Source organism: Orycteropus afer, unplaced genomic scaffold, assembly GCF_000298275.1.
Source record: "Orycteropus afer afer isolate SDZICR_OR568_19922 unplaced genomic scaffold, OryAfe1.0 scaffold00032, whole genome shotgun sequence".
Classification (NCBI taxonomy): domain Eukaryota; kingdom Metazoa; phylum Chordata; class Mammalia; order Tubulidentata; family Orycteropodidae; genus Orycteropus; species Orycteropus afer.
The window spans coordinates 8,029,987-8,041,463 of NW_006921619.1; the positions used below are offsets into that span (position 1 = coordinate 8,029,987).

Sequence of the window (11,477 nt, forward strand, 5' to 3'; positions counted from 1 at the left end):
CGGAAACCCAAGGAGGGGTCGCTATGAGTCGGGGCCGACTCGACGGCACATAACAACAACAACAACAAGTAAAACAAATGGGACCACACTGATTCTTGGAGCACAACGAGCACTACAGAGGTAACAGAGCAGTTGGATTCAAGCTCCAGCTCCACCTTTTCCTATGTGTGTGTGACAGTGAAGACCTGGACCTGGACCGCAATTTCCTCATCAGGAAACGGGAATAATTACACTTACCTCAGTCATTCTGAGTATCATGTGATGACAATGTATGTGAGAGCACTTTATAAACTGTAATGCTCTACAGAAATGTAAGAAATTATTGATGATTTTCTAACAATAATAGAATACTAGCAGTAGTAGCCACTTTATACCTAACATATACCAAGGGTTGGCAGTTCGAATCCCCCAGAGGCACCTCAGAAAAAGGCCTGGTGATCTACTTCCAAAAGACCTACAGAGCAGTTCTACTCAAAGACATATCATGGGCTCACCATGAGTCAGAATTGACTCAAAAACACCTGGCTTGGAGTTTCTTTCAGTGGTTGATCTAAAAAAGAAGACATACTACCACTGTCAACCATTCAGAGGGGCAATCTAGGTAGGAGATCCTGGATAGAGTGGGAGAACAGTGTAGAACAAAATTCAAAATCATTAAAAAAAAAAAAAAAAGGAGCCAGGTTTGCTGGTTGGATAGATCCTGGTGAAACTCCTGAGACTATGGCCCCTAGCTGCCCATCAGGTCTGGAATTGAACCCCCTCCTGTGGCTGCCAGCCAAATAAAAGGCATATGAGCTGAACATTTACATTAGGTAGACACATTCCTTGGAAAGATCAATCATGGAAGAGTAGAAGGGCTGTGTATGCACAGGGAGACTGCTCAGGGGGCAGGAGTGCATGGAGGAAAGAAGACAGAGAAGAGGTAGCTATGGGAAGGAAGTGGGAGGGGAGCTGTTGGATTGTGGGAAATTGCAGTCAATGTCATGAAACCAAGTATACAGGAAATTGCAGTCAATGTCATGAGACAAGGTATATATGAACTGTTGTATGGAAAGTGAATTTGCTCTGTAAACTTTCACCCAAATCACGATAAAAATTTGAAAAAAATAAATAAGACACAGTACTCAAACATAAATATAATTGGGTAGACAGGAAGAAACTATTATGATGACATCATATAAATTACAATCAAAATTATAAAGGACAAATAGGATGGACTTCTGCCATTTTTTGGCTTCCTGTCATCTCAACACATTCCTTAGCTTATGGACTTGCTACTGTGTGAACTTTGCAGCCCTGCCTCTTACTATACAAGAAGAAAAGGAAACAGAAATGATCACATGATTGCTCTTTCAGACCCGTGGCGGCTGGGGTGTGGCCCATGACCCTAAGCTCAGCCAAATGAAAGCTTTGTTGAAGGTTTTCAGTCACTAGTGAAACCAGGCTCTGGTAGCATAGTGGCTAAAGCACTTGACTGCTAACCAGAAGGCTGGCGGTTCAAACCCACCAGCCACTCCTCGGAAGGAAGGTTGGGCAATCCTACTTCCGTAGTGATACTGCCTCGGAAACCCAAGGAGGGGTCGCTATGAGTCGGGGCCGACTCGACGGCACATAACAACAACAACAGTGAAACCAGGCAGCAGAAACAGGTTAGATCTCATTTCACAGTGGTGACATCCAGTGTCTGGTGGTGGTGGTGCCACCAGTATCTACTGTCCAACAGTGGCACTGTCAGCCTTCAGTGCCCCGTGGTGGCATCTGTAGCCTCCAGAATAGAATAATAGCTCTAGGGGATTACAGAAGTTTGGTGAGGGTTTGCCTCATTCCAGAATTCTGCCTTGGTGGTTCTTCACCAGCTGTAAACATGTAATTTATAAATATGTAATTGTGAAGTAGAGGGTAGTGGATACAAGCATTCCTTACCACAGAGTCAAAAGGAAGGAGACAATGACACCTGGCTTGCTTTCTTCCAAGTACCTTGCCTTCTGAAGAGTGATCATCAAACCAGTCAGTCTTGGTGGCTCTTACAGCAAGTTGTGCTGAATGACATCTCTGAGACAAACCCTCCATTCCTAGTTCTTACTAGTGCTTCAAAGTAGCACAAATAGGTTTTCTTCATCAGATAGTGTGATGCTTTCTGGCAGGGATCACTCTGTGATAGCAATGTTTGGCCAGTTTTCTGGAACTGTCTTTGAAAACAGGCTTTGAAACTCCCAAAGTGGGGAATGGGGTGGGGAGTCAAAGAGTAGCTTCAGGGGTTAACATTCTGGTATACGAAAGTCAGCCTAATCAGGTTAAGGGGGCCAAGCAGACACAAAAAAGAAGGTGGAAACCTGGGTACTGAAAGAATCTTATTTATTTATTTATTATTTTTTTAAATTGTGATTTTGGTGAAAATTTACAGAGCAAATTCACTTTCCATAAAGCAGGGCACATACACTTGTCTCATGACATTGACCACAATTCACCCACCACAATAACAGCTCCCCTCCCACTTCCTCCCGACAGTCACCTCTTCCCTGTGTCCATCCCTCCATGCACCCCTGCGGTACTGAAAGAATCTTGAGTAGTCCTGTCAGTGTAGACAATAATCATCATCTAATGGGCTGTAATTAGGGCCCTATATAGAGTACTACAAAGACATGCCATGGCAATTGAGGCTGAGATTCTTCTTCTCCAACCTGGATAATTTCGATTTTTCCCAGTTTTCTTAATGGCTTACTTTACAATCTTTTCTACACAGAGTCCTTTCCAGATGTCATTTTGAAGTGACCTTAAAATAGAAACCCTCCACACACACACTCACACACAAAATCCATTGCCATGAAGTCAATTCTGACTCAGAGTGACCCTATAGGACAGTACAGAATTGCCCCACTGGGATTCCAAGGCTGTCCACCTTTACAGAAGTAGATTGCCACATCTTTCTCTCACGGAGTGGCTGATGGGTTCAAACGGCTGACCTTTGCGTTAGCAGCTGAATGCTTTAAGCACTGAGCTACTAGGGCTCCTTAAAATTGTACAGGCTACTTAAAAAGCCATGGTTTGAATATTAGCTTTTTCTAAATCATCATACTCTTACTGTTTTTCCCTCTTATCTTCATTACATTAAAAATAGTGATATTTCTAAAGCAGTGCTTTGGGATAAGGCCAATCCAAATTCATTTTACTTCTTTTAGAAAAAGAAGTCAATTTTCTTCATGATCTCCCTTGCCTTTCAGATTTAATACTGAAAACAGGGCCACAAAATTCCTCCATATACATGCTTTAATTTCTGTGAGCTTTAGAATTTACAGACTCATTTCACACTATTATGATTTCCCACTATCTTTTATGCTTTACTTATTTTCTTTTTCTTTTGTAGAATGAACTGTCTCATGTGCTCTGACTTTTTGCAGTATGTTGGACTTTAAGTTTCCTGTTATAAATTCTACCTTAAATCCTTAAAATAGTTCATATTCTTTAAAGTGCACTTATCACACATTGTAAATTAAAACAATTTTTAACTTATTTTATTGAAGAAAAAAATTTAGTATTATTAGTTTATCCAACTCCTCTTTCATAGTTGTAGGATTCATACCCCCTCTTTAAAATAAAAAATCCATTGTTATGTACACAGACTAATATTATTTTTAAATTTGGGTCCTGTATACAAAGTTTTGTATCATGGTTTCTGTGTCCAAATATACAGATGTCAGTCAGTATAGTCAGTCTCAAACTTTTTAGTTTCGGGACCCCTTTACACTCTTAAAAATCACTAAGGATACCAAAGAGCTTTTGTTTATGTAGGTTATATCTATCGATATTTAATGTATTAGAAATTAAAACCAAGAACTGTAAAATATGTTTCTTGATTAATGCATGCTTTTAGTTACCTAGTACTGCCGTAACAGAAATGCCACAAGTGGGTTGTTTTAAAGACCAGAAATTTGTTTTCTCACAGTTCTGGAGGCTAAAAGCATCTCAGCCATGTTGATTCTTCTGTGGCCTCTGTTTCTGGCTTCTGCAAGCAATCCTTGGCATTCTTCTGCTTGTAGACAGATCCTCACATGGTGTCTGTCTTCCTTCTGTGTGCATCACTGTGCCTATTCTGTTCTTTTTATAACTCAGAAGTGATCAGGTTTGGAACCTACCCTACTCATTAACATAACAAAAGAAAATCCCTATTTTCAAACAGGATCATATTTACAGGTACAGAGGTTAGGATTTCAACACATATTTCAGGGGGAGGGACACAATCAATCCATAACATTCCATCCTTAGGTCCTTAAAAATTTATGTCCTACGAACACAAAAAAACACATTTATGCAATAACATCATTCCTCTAAGTCTTATCCCATTCTAGGATCTAATTCCAAAATCTCATCTTCTGAAACATCTAAATCAAGTATGGGTGAGACTCTAGGTGGTTTCCATCTTGGGGCAAAATTCTTTTCCATCTGTGGACATGTAAAACCTATGATACAATACAAGTTATCTGTTTCCAAAGTATAATGGTGAATTAGGCATAAAGTAGATATGCCATTCCAAATGGGAGAAGTTGGTGAGAAGGAAGGAGCCATGAATATCAAGTTAAGTCAAAAACCAGCAGGGCAGTTCTCATTATCTCTTAAGGCTTAAAAACAATCCTCTATTTTCTAGGTGCATCTAGGCAATGGCCTTGCCTTACAGACTCTGAGCATTAGCCATGCTTTCTTGATTCTGGGTGGAGGCCCTTGGCCCTGGGTGGATGTTCCATTTTCCAGACCCACTGTGGCAGCAACCCCACCCCCTAGCTTTGGGCAGCAGCCCCATTCCCTTGGCTACCAGAATGGCAGCCTCAGCCTGCTCAGCTGAGGTGGTGGCACTCTACTCTTTGAAACCTAGGGGAAAGTGGTTCTGCCTTTTGAAACCAAGAACACGGTAGCTGTTCAATGCCTTCTGCCCTCTATGTTCCTTCCAACAGTTCTGCTGGTCTCTGAATTGCTCCTGGGATGGTCCTTTACTTCCCTTAAAGGACAAGAGATGTTCAAAAACAAGGAACTTCACTGGTCATTTTCTGCCTATAGAATTCTGGAAGGCAGACAATTTTCCTTCATTTTGTCCTACTTCTGTCCTTTTCAGTCTAAACTGACAGGGTTTCTGCTAAGGTCATTGATTATATCATCTGTCACAGGCTTAATCACTTTAGCAAAAGACTGTGCATCCAGGGACTTCTGGTAAGATGGCAGAATAGGCAGACAAATGACACAGACCCTCTTCAAAAAAGAAAAGAGAAACCAATTGACAGAGGTACAGAAGATAATCCTGGAGCCCTGAGCTTTGAAAGGAAGTATACGGAAGGGGATTCAGCACCAATTAGTGGAAAAACCTCAGTGAAAATAGTGAGTATGGAGATGGTCAGAGCAGTGGACTGTCAGCTATTCTGACGGGACCAACAGCCTGAATATTTCAAAGTGGTGTTGGGTCCTGAGAATTGACCTAAAGATCACCCCTGGTCACCAAGGGCTGTAGGGACAACTGTGCTGGTGGCCTATGACTAGGAAGTCAAACCGCAAGGAAGGAGACAACCTAAGCTGTGGACTTTAAGCTGTCTGGAAGGCACAGCCATTTTGATTGCTTACAGGTGGCAGCCATTTTGGATATTTAACATGACCAAGGGTGCAGACATTTTGAATTTTACAGGTGGTGGCAATACTGGATTTTAAAATGACAGCATTCTCATTTGGATTCCAGGGACCTAAGAATAGGCTCCATTTTCCAAGGACGGCAGGGAAATACAGGAGGCTGACAACAGGAAAGGAGAGAGGTGGTGAGTGTATAAGTGCTATCAATTAGCAAATAGAGGAGCACAGTACCCTGCTTACATAGATAACATCCAAGCGAAACAAAGAAAACAAAAATTGTGGGCAAGTCACTCAAGCATACAATCACCAATTAAATATAAACACAAAAATGTCACAATGGCTCAGAGACAACAGAGCATCACAGTTCACACAAAGAAGCAAGATAAAGTAGGAGAAACAAGGGACCAGGATACAGACCCAAAACACACTCATGAAGAAGTAGCATTGGAACTCCCTGATGAGGAATTCAAAAGAATTATATTTAGGTACCTTCAGTAGATTGAGAGACAGATCAACAGAAACACTGACAAAATTAAGGAAAACACAGACAAAAACCTAAAACAATTTTGAAAGATAATACAAGCACAAAATGACAAAATAAATGAAAAATTAGAAATGATAAAAAATCTACAGATAGAAATCCAGAAGATTAATAATAAATTTTCAGAAATAGGTAATGCATTGAACAGACAAAGGAGGAGAACTGAATTGATGGAAGATAGAATCAGTGAGATTGAAGACAAATACCTGAATACTTCTTTGGAAAGGGATCAATCAGAAAAAATATGAAAAAAAAAAAAAAAATGAAGAAAGCCTAAGATTCATGTGGGATACCATCAAAAAGAAACAACCTACATGTAATCGGAATTCCAGAATAAGAAGAGACAAATAAAACCACAGAGAAAAATGTTGAAGACTTATTGGAAGAGAATTTCCCTGGTATGATGAAAGATGAGAATATATCCATTCAAGAAGTCTAATGAACCCCAAACAGGATAGACCCCCAAAAGAAAATCACCAAGACATATCATCATCAAACTCACCAAAACCAAAGACAAAAAAAGAATCCTGAAAGCAGCATGGAAAAAAATTAAAAGTTACCTACAAGGGTCAACCAATAAGACTAAGCTCAGATTTCTTGTCAGAAACCATGCAGGTGAGAAGACAATGGGGTTTTTCGTGAGCAAGGAGGATTTGGGTGGTATTACATTTCAAGCACAATGAGGGCCGGGAGCACAAACAAAAGAAGACTTGGACATAGGGGACTTCCGGCCATTTGCCTGTGTGTCAGCAAAAATTGTCTAAGTCTGTGAGGATACTAAAGTCAAAAGTCCTGTGTTCTGGCCAGTGAGAGCTATTGTCTAGTTGGTACTGGGGCCATGCTGTGGTGGAGTAAAAGACGAGGCATCTGGGACGGAGGTCCTGGTCTAATAATAAGGTCTTAAGGTTTGTTAATAAATACCCCAGAGGGGTTGTTGGATTGATTTTGGAGTTTTGATTACCCATTGGTTCTGAGTTCTTTGGATAGGGTTCCCGGAACCCTATGCCAGTGGGACTGTTTTATGTAGGTGGACGTCTCCGCCTGACGTTAGACAGTTGAACAAGGAATGACCCTCCGAGGAATGACCCTCCAGGGAGATAGGATGTCAGGCGTCCCTGAGCAACCAAACTCCCGGACTGTGAGGAGCTTCTGACGTGGTACCATGATTTTTCCCTGTGCCAGTCATGCAGAAAACTCCGGTGCAGAACTCAGACCTTTGGGCAAGTCAATTCTCCAAAAGTAATCACACTGGAGACATGTCCTGAGGACCAGTCAGATGCCCGGTTGTCCGCTCTCCTCTCTGGGATTTGAGTGAGTCTTTGGCTAAGGTGTCTCTGTATAAACCCCGGAGCGGAGGGCAGAGCAACACTGTTATGCCAATCCGACTTCACACGGAAATCAACTTAGGGCCCACTCAGGCTCCACGACCTAGATCTTGGAGCATCACAGAAACATTCACACAACCTCTCAGTCAGACACAGACAGATTACAACAAAACTAATTCAAACCGTCTGGTAGTAGGCACTGGTTCATCGCCCAGAGCCAAAAACTTAAAATGGCCCACAGGATGGAGGACAACAGAATACAAAATGTATGTCCTCCAGTGGGCATTGAGTAAAGGGTAAGATGTGACTTACCGGTGGTGGATGCAGGGGGCCGGAATTCCCTGGTCTGGAGGGAAGAGGGAGAAGGGGAGTTAGAATTCCCTCGAGTTCTACTCCTCTTCCCGGGTGTTGGCACCAAATGTAAGGCCACGGTAAGGAGAAGAGGACGCACAAAACTGAGGTTAAAGAGAAGTTTTTATTCTGCACTTCCGGACGAGGGTTACAGGTCCCTGAGAGGGGCCCAGGCGAGGTTCATGGGTCCCTGAGAGGGGCCCAAGAAGTTGTACCACCTGGCTGGGGAGGGGAGGGTTTATAGTCTTGTGGAGGACCTAAGTGGAGACACTAAGGAAATGGTGGGGTCCAATTAATTGTTGGCATGGGTCTGCATCTAATTAGCATGAGGGGGCTTCACAGGAGGAAGTTTAGCATCACATGGGGCTTTCCAGCCTGGGCGGGTTCTGTCACTTCGGTTGTCTTATCAGGCTGTCTCATCAGGGCCTGACACCTGGAGGAAGCTGCTAACTGAAATGTTGGTGGCTTGAGTTTATTCTGGCCTAACAAGAACGGACTATTCTAAACTTGGGAAGAAAATTATAAACCACAGGGTACCTCAAAGAAAAATGATAAACCTTCACATCAAAGTAAAAAACAGGACCAGCACAAATATTTAGCAAATACTAAAACAATAGTAATGAAGGAAGTGATAACATGATTCATTATTGAAATGAGCCCAGCACAGAAAATTATATGGAACAAAGAAGTCAGGAGCATTTCCTTGTCTTTTCTTGCTTCTAGAGGCTGCCTACATCCTCGGCTTGTGGCCCCTTCCTCCATCTACAGTACTGTAGCATTGCTAAAAAGGCAAGGAGGCCACATCTTCTGACCTCCTCTAACCCCACAAGAGGAAGACAGAATCACCATCAGTAACCCAAGGCCTATTACTGCAAGGCCAGACATGCTGCCTCCCTCCAGCCCTTTTACCAACAGTTCCTCCTGCAGCACACACCACCTCTCTCCTGGGTTTGATAATTCACTGCAGTGGCCACACAGAACTCACAGATTATGGGGTTTATTAGGGAAGCACCAGGCTACAATTCAAGATCAGGAAAAACGCTCAGTCTCTCTCAGCCCATCATCTCTCAGCCAACAGTCTCTCACAGTCTCTCTCCCAACAGTGCATGTCCCTCGGTGTCTCACTCAGCAATGCGTGTCTCTTGCATCTCTTTCCCAGCAGTGCATGTCCCTCAGGAGTGCATGTCTCTTTAAGCAGCATGTCTTCTTCAACCAGCAGTCAGAGAGCCCTCTGCCTCTAAGAGGCCACCTTTTGAGGCTGGCAGAGTGGCCAAACTAGCCAATCATAACATCAGAATTCTAAGCACCTGAGAGAGAGCGAATTTCCCAGAATTATTCCTCCAGTGCCACTCCCAACAGAAATACCCCAGGTGGATAACTTTTACAATCAGGAGCTCCTCAGTTGCTCACAGCAAATTCCACCATGGAGTTTACAAAGATTTATGGCTAGAAATGGCATACCAGGTAATTTACTAAAGTGCAAGCATCTTCTCTCATCTTTGAACTCTTGTCTTCCTCTTCTAAGGACCACTGTGATTATATTGGGCTCACTCTGATAATCCAAAATAATCCTTCATTTCAAGATCCTTAATTTAATCAAATCTACAAAGTCTCTTTTGAATGAAGTAACATATTCGTAAATTCTGGGGAACAGGATACAGACATCTTTTGGAGGGCTAATATTTTGACTACGACAGTTGCCATTTACCAAATGCCTTCTATGCAACAGGTACTATACTTGAAGCGTATCATTTTATTTCATTATTTCTTAAAACAACCATATATTGTAGCTGTTTTACCAATGTGTATGCAGAGGCTATGAGAGGTTCAAGAGACCTGTTTCCTGAACACAAGGTCAGTGTAACTGTCTACTTGACATCTTCACTTGAACATTTCATAGACCTCTCAAACTTAACATCTCAGTAATGGCACCACCCTTCCAGCTACTCAAGCCACTAGACTCATCCTTGACTTCTCTCTTTTCTCTCAGATTTCACACAAAATTCTGTTGGCTCCATCTTCAGAATATATCCAGAATCTGACCACATGCTACTATCCAAGTTCAAGTACCTATCATCTCTCCCTTGGATCAACACAGCCTCTACCAGTCTTACCATTTCTGCCCTTGTCTCTCATTAGTCTATTTCAACAGCCAGAGTGATCTTTTAAAACATGTAAGTGAGATTATTTTACACCTCTGTTCAAAACACTTTAATGCCTTTCTACCTCCATTCAGAGAAAAAGCCAGAGTTGTTTCTATAACCTTCTTAGTTATCTAGTGCACTAGTGTCATCTAGTGGTTATTTATAACAAAATACCCCAAGTGGGTGGCTTTAACAAAAAGAAATGTTTTCACTCACAGTTTACCAAAAACCAAACTCACTGCCATCAAGTCGGATCAGACTCACAGCGACCCCTCCTTGGGTTTCCGAGGCGGTATCACTATGGAGGAAGCTCTGGTGGCATAGTGCCTAAGGCATTTGACTGCTAACCAGAATGCTGGCAGTTCAAACCCACCAGCCACTCCTTGGAAGGAAGACCGAGCAATCTACTTCCGTAGTGATAGCACCTTAGAAACCCAAGGAGGGGTCACTATGAGTCAGCTCTGACTCCACGGCAGTGTGTCTGAGTTTTGTCACTATGGAAGTAGATTGCCCAACCTTCTTTCTGAGGAATGCCTGGTGGATTTGAACCACCAGGCTTCTGATTAGCAGTCAAATGCCTTAGGCACTACCCCACCAGAGAAATCTGAATTGAGGGTCCTGGCTTTAGGGAAAGGCTTTCTCTCCCTGTTGGCCTGGGGAAGGTCCTTGGTCCTTGGTTCCTAGGTAATCTTCATGTGGTGTGACATTTATCTTTTCCCATTTCTGCTTCTCCCTTGCTTTATATTTCAAAGGAGATTGATTTAAGACACACCCTACACTAATAAAGTCTCATTAACTTAACAAAGAAAACCCATTCTCAAAGGTCATTTTAACTATTGGAATAGGGATTAGGGTTTACAATATATATTTTTGTGGAACATAATTCAATCTATAAAAACCTTCAAAGCCCTACATGATCTGACTTCATCCCTAACACTCTTCCCTTCCTTCTCTTCACTCCAGCTGCACTGACCTTTTTGATGTTCTCTGAACATTCTCAGCACACTCTCCCCTGGCACTTTGCATCTGCTGTTTTCTCTTCTGATGGAATGTTCTTCCTTCAGATATTCACATATGATACTTCCTTACTTCCTTCAGTTCTTGACTCAGATGTCAATTTGTAGAGAAGACTTTCCTAGCTACCCTATCCAGAATATTAAAGCCCCGATCCCTAACACTTTATATCCTTCCTTCTGGCCTTATGTTTTCTCCTTAGCACTAACCTAACCGACCACATACAAAACAAAACAGAAAAAACAGTTGCCATAGAGTCAGCCCCAGGGTTACAGGTGAGGACAGACAACTCAGGGACGCCCAAAGTAGCAGGCGGGAAGAGCAGAAGAAAGGGGATTAAAAGCCAGGAAGCCAGAGAGAAGAGCAATCAGCCGAAGGGATTAGGTGAGGAGAGGAAACTCAGGCCCACCCAGAGTAGCAGCCGGAAGAGCAGGAGAAAGGGAATAAAAGCCAGGAACCTGGACAGAAGAGCAGTCAGCCCCAGGGTTACAGGTG

At 42.5% G+C, this 11,477-nt stretch overlaps 1 protein-coding gene across 1 annotated transcript in view; it reads right to left on the reverse strand.

Moving 5' to 3' along the window:
- EHHADH (enoyl-CoA hydratase and 3-hydroxyacyl CoA dehydrogenase) overlaps positions 1–11,477 on the reverse strand; it is a 94,752-nt gene that overhangs the window by 54,487 nt on the left and 28,788 nt on the right. The gene's annotated exons all lie outside the window — the stretch shown is intronic.